Here is a 20,498-nt window from a genome sequence, read left to right on the forward strand (position 1 = left end):
AGTACAGACCTCTTCTACCCTCCTCTTTGCTCTCTCATCATTCATTTCCTTTCCTCTAGGAACAATCTTTCTTACCCTTTTCTCTAACTTCTCTGTTAATTTTCCTTCTATATTTACCAATTGTTTTCATTAGCTCCATGGAAAACCTAAAATCCCAATTCGGTCCCTGGCACCCATCCTTCCAGCTCCCCTGTGGCCCTTCCTTCAAGTAACACATAATCCTTTTGAGAGTATCTCGTTCTCGAGAGGATGTAATAAACTCATGACTTCTTGGACCAGAGGAGGTTTTCCTTAAATACTAAACGTCACACTCACTCACAGAGGCCAAACAGAAAAAATCCTTTACACAGTACATGTCAACATTGCTGAGGAGGGGAGGCTATGCTGACCAGTGGGAGGGTCTGTGGTGACCTCCAGGACTCTTTTCTAGCTGTGTGTCCACAGACGCTGGTGGGGCCAGCACCAGAACTAATCAGGTTCATGTCGAGTGGAAGAACAGGCACTCCAACAAATGCCAGAGGGGCTTCGTGAGTGAAAAACTAACAAACAAAATCAGTTTGAAGCAAATAATTTAGTTAGATGTCCTCAGTGCCCAACGTTAATATGTTTGTATTTGTCTGCCAGTAAGTCCTTAATAAATACACTCTCTCTTGTCCCATGGAAATATTCTGTAAATACAAAACAAGACACCCCACTTTTGCTGACTAATCATTTTTCCTTTCTATCTGGGTGCCAGTTGCACTTTATAAATGACTTTAATTTACAGTGCATTATGTTTCCTTGTATTTCTTGCCTCTAAATCCCCATGCAATATTTTGTATCCTTTCCCATGATAGTTTAAATGTCTTTAACCTTTGCAGTGAGGTCTGTGTGTATGAGTGTAAATGTGTCTGTGTGTGAGAGAGAGATTATGTGCATGCATGTTAACCCCATCTATCTATTTCATTCCTGTTTCCAATTGAATCAACTGAAGTTTGTCGACAGCAGGTTGTAATCATTATGTTTCCATTAATATCAGTTGCATTTTCTTTGTATAAGTTATCCCCCAAGATGACCGTGGCTGAAGTACATGTGGAAGCAGAGACAGACTTGGGTCAGAGAAGTTCATCCTTGAAGAAAAAGCAGATGCTGTTGGTCAGATCTGTCATGCACCTGAAGTATAATTTTCATTGGAAACTGATTTGAAACATTCCCAGAAAACAGCAAGATGCACTATTCAACTTAAAACAAAGCCACAATAACTGCTCCATGTTCAGCACAACTCTAGGCAAAGTCCTTTGTTTGCAGAAATTCATTCATCTTCACAAAGAAACTCTCAGAGGTGGAACCTGATCATTATCCCCATTTGGCTGATTGGAAAACCAGAGCTCAGTCTCTGAACAATCCTGTGTTTAGATTTGATGCCAATTCCCACCTCAAATTTCTGTCGAGGTTAGCCACTGTCTGGTCTAGACAGAAGGCTACACTCTAAGCACGGGCTTTTGCCAGAGACAGTGGATGCTTGGCTTCTGGTTAGTTTGCCCTTGAAGTCCTCGAAGACATATTGCTGCCCTTCCTAGCCAAGCAATGAGGCCATGAAGTGACATGAAGTGTCCACTGCCCGAGAAAGTTGCAGAGCCTGATGCCCCACCATGTAAGTGAGGAGCCATTCATTTGTTCAGAAAATGTTTATTTTTTGTTAAACTTTGTGACAGGCACTGCTATAAGCATTGGAGATGAAGAACAGACAATAGCCAGAGATCACACTAACCAAATTAGTGACATAATATTCATAATTAAAAGGACATTAGTTCTTTATTGCTGTCAGAACACATTACACAGATTCGGTGGTGTAACACAGTGCCTACTTATTATCTTGCAATGCAGAAGTCCAGGTGGGCCCCAAATCTCACAAAATCAAACCCAAGTTGCCAACATCTGGTTTCTAAACAGATAACTCTGGAAAGACTTTTGCAAGATTTTTCATGTTGTAGTCATTGTCCCATTTGTTGTAATTATAGAAGTAATTCTTTTATGATCCTACTTGCTTTCAAATGGGGCTGTTTTTGGCTTATAGATACTGCCCACATTCATTCTCATGTAAGCAGCATTTCTTCTTGAGTTTCCTCTTCTGCTCCCACTCTGCATTAACCCCCTTTGGTTTTGGGATCACAGTCAGTAGTATTCAGGGACTACTCCCAGCTCTGTACTCAGGGTCACTCTTGGTGATACTTAAGTGTGTAATCACAAAATATATGGGGGGGGGCACACTCTCTCTCCACGTGCATTCAGTGGTTAGGCTGTTTTCCCACCCCATGGCTGACAGCACTGAATTAAGGATGATAAAATGGTTGGTGATCAGTTGCCCTTTATTCCATTCTCCCCATGCATCTGTTTGTTCCAGTTTCACTAAGCTCCCCATTCCATGCTAAAATCTCCCACTCTGTCTGGCCACCTCCTTTAGTCTAGTCCCCACCTCCAAGCCTTGGGGGTAGAAACTACACCGGTAAGGCAGCACAATCAACATATGTAAAGGACCTTCCTTGGAGGAAGCTCTTCTAGACATCTCCTGCAGCCAGGAGATCCACTCAAGGGCCAAATACCATCTAGGACTGTGTTTCTCCTTTCCTTAGTCCAACAAACCATAAACTATGCAATAAATAAATAAGGGAAGGAGAAAAGCAAGATTTCAGAGATTTCTGAGGAATTTTCCTTTACAAGTCACAGGTACTGCTTAGGGGAAATGAGTGATTCACAGGTAGAGAAAGCGAAGCACAGAGAAGTTAAAGATGAATATTGAAGAAATGGGAGTGTTTCGGGAAATTGTGATGGGTATTACTCAATAAACCTAAGCTCCTTGTGGCAGAGGAGAAAGCATAAACCAATTTTATCCTACACTCAGGGGACTATATGGTATACTGGAGATGAACCTGAGTCTTTTGCCGGCAAAGTATGAGCTCAGTTCATTGAGCTCCCTCCAACCACCACTCTATACTTTTAAAGGTTCCTCTGATTTGGGGTCCACTTGAATCTGCACTGTAGCACTGTCCTCCTGTTGTTCATCGATTTGCTCTAGCGGGCACCAGTAATGTCTCACAGTTTTTTGTTTAAAAATGCAGAAAATTTTATTTTCTGTGTTTGGCATATCGAATACAACACTGGGAGCTTGCCGTGAGGGCGAGATACTCTTGGTAGCTTGCCAAGCTCTCTGAGAGAGACTGAGGAATCGAACCCGGATCGGCCATGTTGGCTGCGTGCAAGGCAAAATGCCTTACCCGCTGTGCTATCGCTCCAGCCCTGATTTGAATCATCTAAAATAATCTCCCTATTTGAAGTTCAACTAATCAAATAACTTAATTGGCCACATAGTCTAACATATCCATTAGCATAATACCAGGGCTCCCAAATACTATCTTCCACCTATGAGAATTCCCATGCTTTCATGGGGGAAAAAAAGCAATGTGACAGTCATTCATCTAACAATTGCAGATCTCAGAACTGCTGGATGGAATCATAGGTCTAAATGTTGAGCTATTTGGTCTGGTTGGCTAAGTGTCATTGGAAGAGGCTCTAGGCTCCTTTAGCATTACATGAGAGGCCCCCCAAAATGTGTTCTTGTCATCAAAAAATAGGGACAAGAAATTAAGAGAAATTTCCTCAAAGAAGAAATACAGGGGTTGAACAATTAGTACAGCGGGTATGGCATTTGCCTTGCGTGCAGCCAAACCGGGTTCAATTCCCAGCATCCCATATAGTTCCCTGAGAACCGCCAGGAGTAATTCCTGGGTGCAGAGCCAGGAGTAACCCCTGTGTATCGCCGGGTATGACCCAAAAAGCAAAAAAAAAAAATACAAATAGCCAAAAACACATGAAAAAAAATGTTCTGCATCACTAATTATCGGGGAGATGCAAATCAAAACAACAATGAGATATCTCAAAGCACAGAGACTGGCATACATAAAAGAAGTTTTTTTTTCTCCCTGTGCCCTAAGAACAAGTAGGAAGGTGCCCTGAACTGGAGAGAGAATCAAGGAGACAATCACCTGGCCTGGTGGATGTCCCTGAAATTTACCCAGGTGCAAAGAAAGATAATACAAAGCTTCTTCCTCCTCCATCCTATCTTCACTCACAGCTCTCAAGGGCCAAACTCAGCCAGAATCCCAGGGTGCAGGGTAAGCTTATGTTGCAGTCTCTGAGGCTTGGAGTAGAGAGGGGAAATGTGGACAGAGGTTCTGGATGTCCAGGACACTTCTAAGCACAATGCCAAACCCAGAGTTGGTGCTTTCAAATGCTGCCTAAAGCCCAGAGACTTTGCTTGCTGCCCTCCTGGAACCTACTTGGTCTCCTAGTGCCCCTCTTAGGCCAAACTCTCCCTTGCAGGATATCTGTAAACCCCCTCTCTTGTACTGAGTCCACCTCTATCTAAGAGGTGCCTATCAGCACCATCAACTCACCAATGTAAAGACCCCAGGAAGGTAAAATGCATCTGCCAACGTGGGCCCTTCCCATGCTAAAGGTGAGCAGACATGGAGATCACAGCTTCACCCCACAAGGAGAACATAACGCTCCATGGCCAAGGGACCTCTGAAAGTATGGGAGTACTGGCCTTCAGGGTCATCTACCCAGACTCCCATCTGTTCTTCTCTCTGGACTTGGAATGTAAAAAGGCACTGTTGAAGTTTATGCACAAGCATTTGTTTTTAATTAAGTGGCATACTTTCAGTAAATAGTGTGACAGGGACAAATCTATCAGTGGATACTGATGTTATGAGCCAAAGAGCTGCCAGACCCAGTGGGAAGAGGTCCCCATATGGTAGGACTTGGAGGGGGCTGCCTTGGCAGGATGAAGAGCATTTCAATGATCACAGACCAGAGAAGGGGACACCAGACCCAAGCCAGAGATGAAATAGAGCCAAGATGGAGCTGCTTCCAGCATGAACAGTTATAGACCCCAGATTGCCCAAGGCTGCCTCATGTGGCAATAGAAAAGAGCCTTACTGCAGGGCCTGAGTCCAAAGAAGGGCTGATTCCTGAGGCCACTTTCACCATAATCCATAGATAAATAAGACCACTAGCAATGAAGTGAGGCTTTGCTTCCACAGATAAAAACATTTATTTATTTTTTATTTTATTTTTTTTGCTTTTTGGGGTCACACCCAGTGATACACAGGAGTTACTCCTGTCTCATGCACTCAGGAATTACTCCTGGTATGTTCAGGGGACCATATGAGATGCTGGGAATCGAACCCGGGTTGGCCACAGGCAAGGCAAACACCCTACCCGCTGTGCTATCATTCCAGCCTCCTAAAATCATTTAAAGAATAGGTTTTTGTTCATATTATTAAAAGTTATAGTGCTCCTTTCTCTGCCTGATGCAAAGATGGTTTTTATCTAGATAATAGGATTTTTAGAAAGAACATGTACTAAATATCCCAACTGGAACTCCCATTCCCCCACACATAGATCTAAAACTATTATTTTATACAATCCTGAAGACTGCAACTCATTAGCTTGTGACAAGTCAAAATGCCCTTGTTCCAACGGGCATGCTGAGATGCTGAGACATTAAACAGATGCAGGCAATTTTATTCAGCAGACATTACATGCAGGAAATTTTGTTCTCTCACCACCTTGCTGCCTTTCTGTGGCACTCCCCCTGGTGGCACAGCAAGGATGGGTGGAGGACAGACCATGGGGTCCTCCTGCAATGGCACCTCCCAGCACATCAGTTCACCTTGTCACCTGGGCAGCAGGATTGCAACGCCTGCCCACACCTGAGAACTGGACTGCTTCCTCTCTATGTGTCTCTCCTCTTTCACTTAAACCAGCTTCAGGTTGCAGCCACACCTTTAGCTTCCATGTTAAGTTCCACATTTAACTGTCTGGAAAAATAGGCCCTAAGATTTGAAGTTGGATAGGCTAGGTCCAGCCACTTAATCAATAGTAAGCTGGCCTTGCCCATTATTCTAACCTCCTGGAGTCTCTCATGCCATTATCAACATACTTTCCTCCAGAACAAAGCACCACATTGGGTAGAGACCATATCAGTTTTTGCATAGTTCTGGCTGTAGCATTTCATTGTGTAGAGCACCTAGATAATACGTAATCAATGTGTACGTAATCAATGTGCATCATTCTTTGAGGACATCAAGGCTAGAGCCTGTATCCGTGGAGCGGAGTTGATAATGATACTTCCTGTATGCATGCCAGCAAGTATTTCCAAAAATCATGGTCACAGACATAGTAAATTGTCAATTTGTGGACACACACTGACACCTAAGATGTTGTCAGTATTCAACCTGACTATGGAAAAAGATGACCCATCACCCAGTCCTGGGGGGTTATTAGCTGTAGTAGCATTCTCCAAAATCCAGAGAGTCCAAGGCTATTTCTATAGAGACTTCCAGAATGGTTCTTTCAGGGAATAAATGAAAGGGTCATACCAGTCACATCCTGGCTCTTTCCCAAGTCCTCGCTGCCACACACAGGTGTCTGTTCTATCAGGAGACACTTTCACAAAGTTGGTATTTGTGTCACATAGGGAGATTTCAAAATGCTGTATTTGGAAACATGAATGTGTAATGTCTCCCTGGAAATCTACACCTTCTCAGTGAAAGATACAAGTGCAGTCCAAGACAGACATGTTTAATTAGTGAGCAAACTTGACATTTCCAGTGTTTGGACTAGACAGAGGAAAAGCCAAGAGCAAACCAAGATCTTTTCTTCATCCCCTCCCCCCAGCCTGCTGACAGAGAAAAATTTATTGGGTTTGAAGAAAAAAAATGAATATCTTCACAATAACAGGAGAGAAGAGGCTAGCAGATCCACGGGTAAGGATTAAATAATTTTCACCACAATTTATGCATCTCTCTCATCTCCCCGATTCCTGCAGGCCCACATCTCTGCTTGAGCAATGTGGATTTAGTCACAGACACATTTCTAGTCTCCTAATCTCTTGGGTGCTGGGCCCCAGAGGCACCTTTATCACCAGGACACCCTTTCCATCAGTCTCCATATCTGCGATCTGCAATTCCAATTTTCCCACAGACCTGAGACCTTCTTGTCTTTCTCAAGCCCATGATTGATTGCAGTAGATTTCAGACATCCCCATTTCCCTCCCCTTCCATCAACCCTCCAGTTTACACTCTTATGCCAAAGTGAGATTTGCAGAGCATGACTCTAGCCCTCCTCATTTACCGAAATTTCCAGTATTTCTTCATTTATTTAAAATACTGATTGAATACTTCCATGCGGGCTTCTGGGAGTCAGTGAAGACTAAGACTATCTTCATTGAAGCCCAAACTTGTAAGTGGACATTTTGTTGAATCCTATTATGTCCTCCTTGGTATACACCACCCCCCACCCCCTACCCCCTGCATCCTCCAGTGTTACATTTATTTTTACTTTACTTAAACAATGTGGTTTACAAAGTTGTTCACAATAAAGTTGTTTCAGGCATTCAGTGTTCCAATACCCATCCCACCACCACTGTAACCTTCCCTCCACCTTTGTACCATTTCCCACCTATGCCCCAAGCCTGCTTCCTTAGCAGGCACAAAATATTTTATATTGCTTCTCACAACAAAGTAACTAATGAAATTATCAAAAATGCTTCAGTAAAAGAAAGTTCGTGAAAATAGTTATATCTCACAATAGGGTCATTGTCTGAAGGTTTACTAAGATATTCGTTGCTAGTTGAACTTTCTGCACTATTGTTTATTAAGCTTATTTGGCATCTATTCTACTTTCCCATCTAATATTTTTGTGCTTCTACTGGATTGTCAGTATTATGGAATTTGGAGGTGTCTGCGCAGTCGTGTTTCCAAGAACTCCAGGATCTGTAGAACTAGGCCGATAAGTTTCAGTGACTTGGCTTAGCTTGCATCTCTTCTGCGATTAGAGGTGAAGACATGAAGCTGGGTCATGGCTACAGCTGTGGGATGTGGGTGTGGGGCTTATGGCAGTATGGGGTACAGGCTGCCTGCCCCCGCTTCAAAAAGATCCCAGGGTTTTCAGCCTGAAAATTGGTGTGCCTGGAATTTCTAAATGACTTGGCAACTCTGTAGAGAATAGTGACAGAGCAGTTAAGCTGGGTCATTTGCATGGTTTGCCTCGCAGAAGCTGTGGAGTGTGAATACAACTGCTGGGGCTTTGGCAGATTGGGAACTTGGACTACCCTCTTTCCAAGGTGCCCCAGAGTTTCCAGTCCCCAAACCAGTGCACCTGTGAGTTTTAGCCACCTGGTTTGCATCTCTTCTGAGATTAGTGGTAAAGCTATGAATCTGGACCATTGCTTACAGGTGGCAACTGTGGATATAGGTCCATCATTACATTTTAGATACATTCATTGCCCACTTTTCTCCTATGTGTCCCTGTCTTCAGTGGTCCATGGATAAAAATTTCTGTACTCAGTGTTGGATATTTCCCACACATTTTCTCATTAGTGTTCACCATTGCTTACAATAACACCACTATACTGTTGTTCACCACACCTTCTTAAACATGGATCCTCCATCCATGATGCTATAGCTCCTTAACCTCATTTTTAATGTCCATGTTAAATGTAGAAAGTCAGTATCCCTGATATTCCTGGATGCCATTGGAATTGCCCATTTTGGGGACCAGAGAGATAATACACAGTGTAACTTATTGCCTTGCACACAGCCAACCTGGGTTTGAACCCTGGAATCCCGTTAGCTTTCCAGGAACAGCCAGGAGAGACCCCTGAGAACAGATCCTGAACTAAGCCCTAAGCACACCTGGGTATGGCCCCCAAAGTAAACAAACAAAAAGAACCACCCCTCTTTATGTTACAAGAAAACCTTCCATGAAGTTCCTTTATACTACCCAACACTCTTTCACTCTTTGTCCTCTGAAGGATATTTCACATGAAAGAATACCTCAGAAATTAATCAACAAGAGAATGTTTATAGTCCAACCAGGAAATAAGAAACTATTCCAATATGTAAAACACAGAGAATTTAATGGGTCAAAGTATCAAGGCAAAGGATGGCAAATTAGCCAAATATAAGCCATAACAAGAAGCTACAACCTCCAGAGGGTTGGAATAACTATGGAAGGAGGTGGATATTCAGCAGAAATTGGAAATGTGATAAGTCATTTTCCATTAGGAGCTAGATCTCAGAGAAGACCAATCCCTAAGGACTTAAGGGTGGGTGTTTATAGAGATGGTGGGGGAGCTGGCCAGGCGGGGGCAGGCAATGGTACGGGAAGCCTGGCTTTTACCCTCCCTCAATCACCTGATTCCCAACCAACACTGCCTTTGCTTGAATCCAGGTGAAAGTCAGCTAGCATATGACCTGGCTTGTCCTGCTTCACGCTATAGAAAAGGAAGTACAAGGATGAGGAATCACACAGCCTCAGAAACTATAGCACCATATTAAAGAAAGAGCAAAATCCAATTAACTCACCTCCAATATGAAACTTCACATCATGCTTTTAAGAAAATGTAAACACCTAGATAGAGCTTTTATTCATTTGTGCTCTGTTACTAGTAATTCTTCACTGAACACCCAACACCCATTTTTTTTTGCATTAAGGAAAACTATCATGACCTTTCCCAGGTATAAGTTTATAACTCACCTCCCATTAAGCTCAGTTCTTGGTTTGGGGAAGTAGCTTATTCACACTAGTGAGACTCAAAGTCAAGTTTATCTACTAAACCCCATGGACACAAGAAGATTCTTACTCACTCTTTCTAGGTGCTAAGTTTTCAGGCTTCCATGGGTTGAGAACTTATGCCATGAGGAGTCAATAGAGAATGAGGTTGAGGTCCTGGACCCTGAGATCTCAATTTTGTGTTCGAATCCAGCCTAAGCTCCCTTCACATTCAGGGCTCTGACTTGAACCTCTGTGACATCATAGTCATCTGATCTCCAACATATAGACAGTGGTAGCACCTGCCTCATGGGTCATTGTGAGGATTAAATAAAATGATTCATGTTGAACAATTGGCACCAGGTCCAGCATATGATATATTTAGTAACTGTGAGCTGTCACTTCTTTTAAATAGCTACATACCACAAAAAAGCCTAGTCATGTGAATATCACACCCTGGTCCTCCAACCACTTTTTTAAAAACCCAAGTATTAGTCTAATAATCCTTCTTTATGTCACTACAGCTAAAATATTTCCCATTCCTCAGAACCACTGCCTTACAATGCCACACTTGGCAGAGACTTCAAAGTCACATGGTTTACTTATTTTTCGTCACACAGAAAGGAACTAAAATGCAGAGTGAGCAAGTTCATCTTTGTGAAATTTGTGTTTGTATGTATCTTCATAGGGAGAAGCAAGAGGAAAATACAAAGCATCTATGAATTGTCACTCACAGGATTCAGTTATCATCTTTTAATATATTTAGTCTCTTTATAAATTTATTTTAAAAATCAAAGTGGGATTATAATGTACTATTGTTTTTTTTTTTTTGCTTTTTGAGTTACATCCAGCAATCACAGGGGTTACTCCTGGCTTTGCATTCAGGAATTACTCCTGGCAGTGCTCAGGGGACCATATGGGATGCTGTGAATCAAACCTGGGTTGGCCGCATGCAAAGCAAATGCCCTACCCGCTGTACTATTGCTCCAGTCCCTACAATGTGTTATCTTTTAAAATAATCTCTTTCCTCATGAATATCAAATGAAAATTTTTATAGGGACCACCTCTGGTGATGATCCCAGGGGACCCAGCCCACTCCCAGTGATGCTTGACTTGGCAGTGTTCCGGGAGCCAAAAAATAGCAGGGATGGAACTCAGGGTCTCAAACCTGCTAAGTACATACTCCACTACCTGAGTGACCATCCAGGCCTCATTACATTCCACATTAATGGTTGCATTTGTGTAGCTATACAGTGTCTCCTTTCATTTTTTAAGCTTTACTTCCGAACATTTCCTACACATATTCAGTTTTTTTCCCCAATTTTTCCTCATTTTAAACAAAGCCAACAATATGCTTCTTTTGAAAAGGTCCAGTAACACCTTTTTCCTCTGAGCATTTAAGACTTAGGATTGCAGTGGAACATTGTGTTTTCAAGCAACTCTGTGACTACACACAACAAAGAGTTTTGTCCTCGAGTGTCGTTTTATCCCCTCCTGCAGCGAGGCTGCAAGGCCACCCTGCAGGGCTGCTCTGAGTAAATCTAAAGGAAGGTTTAGTGAGACCTCACTGGTGCTCTTGACATTTTACTAGGCAGAATCGACTTTTCTGCCTTGACTGTGAGAATTCTGAGTCCTTCTCCAAAGCAGTACAAGGGCAGTATTTAAAATGGTGCATGATGTCACTGGCACATGAGGCCACAGCCTGGCATGTAACACCTGCATCCTGTCCTCTCTCTGCTTCCGCAGTGCAGGACCTATGTTACACAGGAAGCTTCTGGAATGTGTTTTTCACCCCTCATGCAGCTTGCTGGAACTAAGCATAGTTCCTGGGAGAACAGTTCTGACTCAAATCAGAGCAGAGCAGAAAAAAATTAGGAGCCGGGGGAAATGCTCTTCAGATGTACCACCAATGTGGTTGTCTTTAATGTAGGACCCTTGGTATAATCATACGAGGAGATCAATTTTCTGGGGATAATTATGGGGTGTAGAAAATATTCTTCACCCTAAAACATATTCCCCAATGACATCTGATGGCGCCTACAACTCCATCCTAACAAGGCAATAACTTAAGGTCTTAGAAAACTCATTCTGCTGATAAAATCGGTAAATCCCAGGGTGGTAGTGACCGACCTGTCTATGAACAGTCACTAACCCTCCACTGCTGTGCGATGGAATCAGTTTCTGTGTCTTTCTAGGGCAGCTGTAACAGAATTATAGCCTGGGGGCTGAATCCCCAGATGAATCTGTTCACAGAGGCTAGAAATCCACTATCTGGGTGCCAGCAAGGTTGAGTTCTTATGAGAACCATGATTAGAGGGTCTGATCCAGGACTCACTCCTTGGCCTGTGGTCAGACCTGCCTTCCCTCTGTCATGTGGTCTTCTCTCTTCCTGTGTCTCTGTCCAAATGTCCTCTTCTCTGAAAGTTCTCATCTGTCATCATGACCTCTTTACAAACCCTGACTCCCAATAGAGCCACATTCTGAGAAAATGGAATTAGGACTTCAACATATGAATTTGGAGGAAATGTAACAAAATCTAACTACAGTAAGTAATACAGAAAATTATTTTTGATGTAGAGAGGGAAAAACCCTGCTGCTGAAGGACACACTCTATATGCTATTGTTAATGGAAAACTTTACAGTACATAAATACTTTACCTTTGGTTAACACACACACACAAAAAGATACAGAAGTAGAAGAATAAAAACAAACTTCCTAAAATTTGTTCTCACTAAGAAGGGAAGTAAATGTGGCCTTTTGAAGGGTAAATTTGAAGGTGTTGGGCAAAGAACATGATTAGCATATGCAAGGGCCTGAGTCTGATCCAAAGTACTACACAATCTCCTGGGCACCTCCAGGTCTGGCCCCTATTTTTAAAAGGAAGATTTGAAATACAATGACTCAGAGAGAGGGGGACAGACTTAGAATGACTGGACTCATTTCTGGGATATAAAAACACATAGATATTTTTGAGACTAATACCCAAGAACAGTAGAAACAAGAGCAGGAGGATTGGACCACCATCGGAAGCCCGTCTCAAGTGCTGGGGGAGAAAGCAGTTGGGAAAGAGAAGGCATCACGATGACAAAGATAGCTGGAGATGATTGCTCTGGATAAGAACTGAGAGCAGGTAAAGGGACAAACATGATTACCTTTCAGTATTTGTATTACAAACCATAATGCGAGAGAGAGAGAGAGTGTGTGTGTGTAAGAGAGAGAGAGTGCAAGAGAGAAAGTGAGAGAGAGAGAGAGAGTGAGAGAGAAAGAGAGAGAGAGAGAGAGAAAAGGTGCCTACCTTAGCAGCAGGCTGGGGGGAGGGAGATGGAAGGAAAACTGGGGACATTGGTGATGGGAAATGTACACTGGTGAAGGGATGGATGATGGAACATTTTATGACTGAAACCCAGTCATGAGCAGCTTTGTAACTGTGTATCTCATGGTGATTCAATAAAAATAAATAAATAAATTTTTAAAAGGAAGATTTTTATGCTGAAATATATATTTACGGCAAAAAGCACTTGATCACTTGATCCCCCGTTATTCATCGATTTATTCGAGTGGGTGCCAGTAACGTCTCCATTCATCCCTGTTGCGTGCTAGCGAAGCCCAATGGCATCTGTTCGTTCTAGAAACATGCAGAGCCTCAAACCAATCATTCAGGGTCTTGATGAAGAAGTCTGACCATCTTGTAGGTGGGCGTCCACACGATCTTTTGAGTCCTGTGGAATCCAGTCAGTAATGGCTCTAATCCAGCGGTTGTCTGTAAACCTCATTACATGTCCAGCCCATCTGATTTTTGATGCCTTGGCAAATGAGACAGCGTCCCTGATTCTTGAGCGTTGACAGAGATCAGAACTCCGGATTCTATCTCTCATTTGAGTGAATCGTGATATTCCAAGCATAGCTCTTTCGATTCCTCTTTGAGAGACCTGAATAGCATTCTCATCCTGTTTGTGTAGGGCCCAGGTCTCTGAGGCATATGTTAATGCAGGAAGAACAGTGGAATCAAAGAGATGTGCTCATAGCTGGAGGTTCTTTGTCCTCTTAGTTATTTCTTCAATGCTCTTGAAGGCATTCCAAGCTGCTCTCTTCCTCCTGCGCAACTCAGGTGCCAGGTCATTCATCATGTTGATTTCTCGACCTAGGTATAAATAACTGTTGCATTCAGAGGAGGTGGTTCCGTTGAGAGCGAATGGAGCATCAGGAATGAGGCTGTTTCTCATAAACATTGTCTTCGTAAGATTCAGCTGTAGTTCGACCTTTCCACACTCACGGTCGAAGTCGGTCAGCATTTGTGCCGCTTGGCTGATGTTTGGTGTTATTAGAACGATGTCATCAGCAAAGCAAAGGTGGTGTAATTGCCAACCATCTATCTTCACTCCCATTCTTTCCCATTCCAGTCATCGCATGATGTTCTCGAGGGTTGCACTGAAGAGTTTTGGTGAAATGGTATCACCCTGCCGAACCCCTCTCTTGACATGGATGATTACTTCTTTGTAGAATGGTGAGATCCTGGTAGTGAATCCGTAATAGAGCTCACGAAGGATCCTGATGTATTGAGTTTGTACGCCCTGATTGGCTAGGGCTTCTATGACTTCTTCCATCTCAACAGAACCAAAGGCCTTCTCTAAATCAATGAAAGTTAGACAGAGAGGCATGTTGAACTCCTGAGAAATCTCAATGAGCTTAGTAATCGTGTGGATATGGTCGATGGTACTGAATCCTTTTCGGAATCCGGCTTGTTCACATGGTTGTCCTTCATCTAGTGTTCTGCTAATCCTATTCAGGATGACTCTAGTGAACAGTTTGTAGATGATAGACAATAGGCAGATTGGGCGATAGTTGCCAATGTTGTGGATGTCTCCCTTCTTGTATAGTAGTACAGTCCTGCTGGTTTTCCATTGGGATGGAACCTTGCATTCAGACAGGTAGCGTGTGAAGAGCCGAGCCAGTGTGTTGATGAGTACTGATGGTAAGATCTTCAGGTGTTCAGGTCTGATCTTGTCTGGGCCAGGTGCTCTTTGTTTCTTTACTGACGAGATGGCATGTTGGATTTCGGAAGGGAGAACACTGGGAACGACATATCCATCATGCAGAATGTGTTATGTGGGCAAGTGGACGTGGCTATTAAAGAGATCTGAGTAGAAGTATGGTAAAAAATACCAACATAATTTTCTGTAGGGAAAATTAGAATTCTTAATATTTTCTACTCTATGAATTTTATTTTATTTAAAAATTAAGGAAAGAAGCTGGAGATAATTGAGGAAGCTTCACTCTATGAGGTCTCTCAGATGTTCTAGATGGTGATAGGTCTTCCTCAGTTTCCCTTAGGATTGGAGGGAGGGTCATAGGAGAAAAGACTGCACCTTTAAAAAAATACCTCTGATTTATAAGGCCCATTTTCTCTAGACGTGAGCCAGAGATCTCTGGAAGCAGCCTTCAAGGTAAACAGGAAAAAGCCCAGCCCTTGCAGCCCCCACAGATGGAAATGGTTGCAGGCTCTTCAGTATTTTTGGTTTCCCTATAAAACTGCTTACTCTTTTCACCCATGACCCTCAACTCCCACCGCCTTCTTCTCCAAGAGCATCAAATGCCAATGAGGTGTACACTCTCTTCAGGCAGGTTAAAGGTTCCTGACCTACCGGCTTCAGACACTAGCAGTGGAGCAGCTGTGCCCAGGTCTCTGTCTTGTGCAAATGAAGATCACACCCCACTTGTACAGAAGGGTAAAGTGAGGAGCACAAGGGCCACTCAGAAACATTGAGTTTGGCTTTTGGATTTTCAAGCTATCTTCATGACTTTTTGGTATTAGCCAGACGATTCAATTCTCAGAGTATGTTCCTTTGGGATAGTGAGAGCAGGCAGAAGTAGTCCAATTCCAGCCACGAGTACCTGAGATCAGATGTGACTTGGTCACAGTCTGTCTGTCCTTCCAGGCAGCTCACTCTCCTCCTGTAGGGAACATCCTCAAGCTTATTGGAATAAGATTTCACTCCCTGAGTTCTTGCCATGCTCACTGTCTGCCCCACTCTCTTTTACCTATCTCCCCTCCTCTGCCTGTTTTTTTCAGGTCTGATCGCCTTGATGGGATTAAATGATGAAATTAAATCAGAAATCCTGTTCAAATGTGCAAATAGAGTAATCTCTATATTTTGTAACTTTGTTAAGTTTCCTGTTCCTTTCAGTCTACTGAACAGTAATGGGACAAGAGGAAGCTAGACTTTTCAGTGGAGCTATCAGTAGCAGAGGGGTACTCTCAGGTAAACATTTAGGATAGCAAAAATTATTATCAGAACTATCTTCTCTTCCCTCTCCTAACTTCTCTGCCTTTATTTTTCAGGTGACTCTGAATTCAAGGAGGGTGCGGTGATAGTGTGGTTATGTGGTGGTCTGATGAGGAGGAGGCAAGTGCTATTTCAAAAGGGTCTGGTTTTGAGTGCCCGAGAACATATGACTGGTTAAAGAAACTTTGGTACATCTACACAGTGGAGTACTATGTAGCTGTTAGAAAAGATGAAGTCATGAAATTTACATACAAGTGGTACTACATGGAAAGTATAATGCTAAGCAAAATGAGTCAGAAAGAGAGGGACAGACATAGAAAGATTGCATTCATCTGGGGAATGTAAAGTAACAAAATAGGAGACTAACACCCAAGAATAGCCAAGATAAGTACCAGGAGGTTTACTCCATGGCTTGGAGGCCAGCCGCACATGCTAGGGGAAAAGGCAGCTCAGATAGAGAAGGGAGCACCAAATAAAGGGTGTTGGGAGGATCCTCCCAGGATGGGAGATGCATGCTGAAAGTAGGCTATAGGCCAAACATGATTGCCACGCAATGCTTCTTTTGCAAACCACAGCACCCCAAAGGAGAGAGAGAACAAAAAGAAATGCCCTGCCACAGAGGCAGGGTGGGATTGTGGAGATGGGGGGGGTGGTGGGAGGGATACTGGGATTAGTGATGATGGAGAATGGGCACTGGTGGAGGGATGGGTACTCGATCATTATAAAACTGAAACCCAAGCACAAAAATTTGTAAGTCTACAATTGTAATTCATGGTGTTTCACAAATAAAAAATTTTTTAAAAAAGGTTCTGGTTTACTTCTTTTGGGGAGAATTCCTATTCTTGAACTCACTGAAATCATGGTGGTAATGTACAGTGTCCTCAAGAACTAAGCATTCTTTGGTCCCAGCTAGGGACCCTTCATAGCCAATCAACTGCCATCCCATCTACTTTGTTTTTATTGTTGGTTTTTGTGCCACACCCAGCTGTGCTCAGGAACTATGTTTGGCTTTTCACTCTGGGGTCACTCAGTACAAATCTGAATAAAAGGTCAGAGGTCACATCCATGATTATAAAATTGATAAAAGAAAATATTAGTGTTTTCCACTTGCCCCACCTCTTGCCCTCTATCATCCCAGAGGTATACCAGAGGCTCCTAAATTCTAGCTCCAGACTAAATAAATTACCTCACTTTCCCTCCATCCCTCCCCCCTTTATTCACCTAATAGAAAGCTGGGCAACTGCTTTAAAATGTCACACCTGAAGTTAGCTCAGCTTGAAAAGTTTAAAAATAGTCAACTTGAGGAACAAAGGTGTTTACCAGAAACAAACACTGTTAGCAGCTTCTCCTAGACACACTCAAGTTCCCACAGGGTGACAGAGTTGATGTGTGAACAAGGACCTGACTGCTTCCCTCTCCTGCTCTCTGACAGGCTTCTACATCCAAACTCCTTTCTCCATGGAAAACTGAAGTGTACCCCACTCCTGTGAAGCCGAACACGGTGAGATTACTCTTCCCACACTGGGATCCTGACCCTTTGTGACAGTTTGATTACTCCCATCTCTTTCAGCATCAGTTGTGGGGAAAAAAAGAACAATTTTACCCTAGAATTTATCATTCTGTATTATAAGTATACATTTTATGTGTTTCTAGAAATTCAGTGTAGTGACTGAAGAGAAATGTTTTGGATGAGGATTGCTTGAGTTCATAACCCTGACTCTACTACTAATAAGCAGCTTGACTTCAAGAAAGAAATTAATCTCTTTTTTAGATGGTCTCGTGTGCAAAATACAAATAAAACTTCCTGTGTAGGATTGTATTAAGAATGAAATTTTCTTAGAATATGATCTCATAGCAATGACTTGTATATAACTATTTACTATTACTTATACTATCTGGATTCTTTTCTTCATTAAGACTCTAAAAGTTCTTCCATGGTAGAAGGACTTCAGGACCATGAACAGGATGTTCCTAAAACCACATTCTTCTGCTTTCTAATACCTGTGGACTGGCACCTGTTTTCATATCAGTACTTGGACCAGAAATTATAACCACTACAGTAGATCATTGTTTTTCAATGAGCTATATGGTTTAATTATAACTTAATATTTTCAACAGTGTACTTTCAAACCTAATTACCTTTAAAATATTTACTTATTGTCATACAGGGATGTTTATGTATTGACATAAAAAGGCATTTGCTGAAGTTGAATGCATGCAGTTTATCCTTTCAAGGTCATCTTCCAGAACTCCAACTATGTGTTTCTTGATCATATTTTTTTTCTCTTTACCCTTTCCTTGACTATTCTCAGAACCAGTCACATGCACATCCTGGACATTATTTTGAATGTATCTGGAGTAGTAGTATGATCGAGGGTCAGAGAAATGGCATTTTCACAGACATGCAGACATCTGGACATCTCAAAAATATCCTTTTCATGGAGCAATAGCACAGCGGGTAGGGCGTTTGCCTTGCAAGCGGCCAACATGGCTGACCCGAGTTTGATTCCTCCGCCCCTCTTGGAGAGCCCGGCAAGCTACCGAGAGTATCTCGCCAGCATGGCAAAGCCTGACAAGCTACCCGTGACATATTCAATATGCCAAACACAGCAACAATTGTCACAATGGAGACATTACTGGGCCCACTCGAGCAAATCAATGAACAACGAGAGGACAGTGACAGTGACAGTGATTCCTAGACCAGTGTATCTGAATGATCAACATTACTCTGACATTTCTTTTTGTTTCTGTTTGTTTGTTTGTTTGTTTGCTTGCTTGCTTGCTTGCTTTTTGGGTCACACCCAGCGAGGCACAGGATTTACTCCTGGCTCAGGCACTCAGGAATTACTCCTGGTGTTGCTCAGGGGACCATATTGGATACTGGAAATCAAACACGAGTCCACCCCATGCAAGGCAAACACCCTATCTGCTGTGCTATCGCTCGAGCCCCACTCTGACATTTCTTATTCTGCTATTCCTCCTGTAGTCTTTCTCCTCACCATTTACTGATATTTAAATTCTTATACTTACATTTCTTCTTTATTGTCTGTCTCAACTGGTATAAATTAAAGCCCTTGAGGAGTAGGATATTTGTCACCTTTGTTTGTGCTTATGCTCTTAAATTCTAAAACAGTTCCTGATACATAGTGTGGGCTTGATTAATGTCTCTGAATGAAAGAGCACATGCAGACTTCTAATGGCATAATCCACACAAACATCACGGGTGATAAGTTTGACTTTGTCTTAATGCATAAGCCTATTTAACACCCTCTCCTCCAAGTAATAGTGTTCAGTCTGAAGCAAATCAAGACTTCTGGCCCCTTCTCTCTATGATCGCAGAGATGATCTCGGTAAGGTATAAAAGCAGGAGGAAAACAGACACTTGACATTTAACAGTCCATTGAAATAGCAACCTGATGCAGAGAACCAGTGCAATTCTAGCAGCTGCCTGCTTCCTTTCCAGTAAATGTCTTACTTGGTTCTGTGTTCTGACATGATTTCAGGAGAACCTAGCAAACTTCAAAGGGGTTCATTAGCTGTTGGGAGTTCAGAGTTATCCATACTTCTCTGAAAACATCTGAGCTGATGTGAAACTACAACTAACTCATAATGTAGTTCATATTTGTTAAGCCCTTACTATATTCCAGGCTCTCTTCTAGAGATTTTTGCATAGATTATTTCTTTTAATTCTCAAGTACCTACAAAGCATCTTGGGCACTATTTTGAAAGAAAATGACTGGAAATAGTGTTATTTGTCCAAATTCCCACAAGTTTGTTATAGAGCCAGGATTTTAATTCAAGCTAAGGCTTTCTCAGTATACCAAACCTTCCTGCTTTGTCAGATTGGAAAGTGTATGGTGCCACTTTTCTCTCATTGAACCAAAGATGGAAAGTGTATGGTGCCACTTTTCTCTCATTGAACCAAAGATGGAAAGTGTATGGTGCCACTTTTCTCTCATTGAACCAAAGATCGGACTCATTACTTCTACTCACACCTGCTTGATTAGAATAAAATGGTCACCAGGCCCCACTTAACCAGAAGTGATTCAGGCAAAATCATACAACTTTCCCAGAAATGGGAAAGGTGATCAGAATGTTTGTTGAACATCACTGGTAACTACCTCATTACCAGTTGCTCAAGAAATTTCATAATGAGGATAGCTTCAATTATGACTGAGTTTGAATGTCCCCTACGCGAGTGGTTGGGTACTCAGAGTATAGTATAGAAATATTCCCCGTGATATACATGATAACTTCTCAGTACCTATATTGCAAACCATAATTTCCCAGAAGAAAATATAGGCACACAGAGAGAAGGAGAAGAAGAAGAAGAAGAAGAAGAAGAAGAAGAAGAAGAAGAAGAAGAAGAAGAAGAAGAAGAAGAAGAAGAAGAAGAAGAAGAAGAGAAGAAGAAGAAGAAGAAGAAGAAGAAGAAGAAGAAGAAGAAGAAGAAGAAGAAGAAGAAGAAGAAGAAGAAGAAGAAGAAGAAGAAGAAGAAGAAATATTGAAATTTTCCTGCCATAGAGGTAGGTTGGGGCAGAGTGGAGGGATAAAGGTGAGGAGGGTTTGGGGAGGGAAACTGAGAACTCTGGTGTTGAGGAATGTACACTCGTGAA

The sequence above is a fragment of the Sorex fumeus genome, unplaced genomic scaffold, assembly GCF_029834395.1.
Source record: "Sorex fumeus unplaced genomic scaffold, SorFum_2.1 ptg000122l, whole genome shotgun sequence".
Taxonomy (NCBI): Eukaryota; Metazoa; Chordata; class Mammalia; order Eulipotyphla; family Soricidae; genus Sorex; species Sorex fumeus.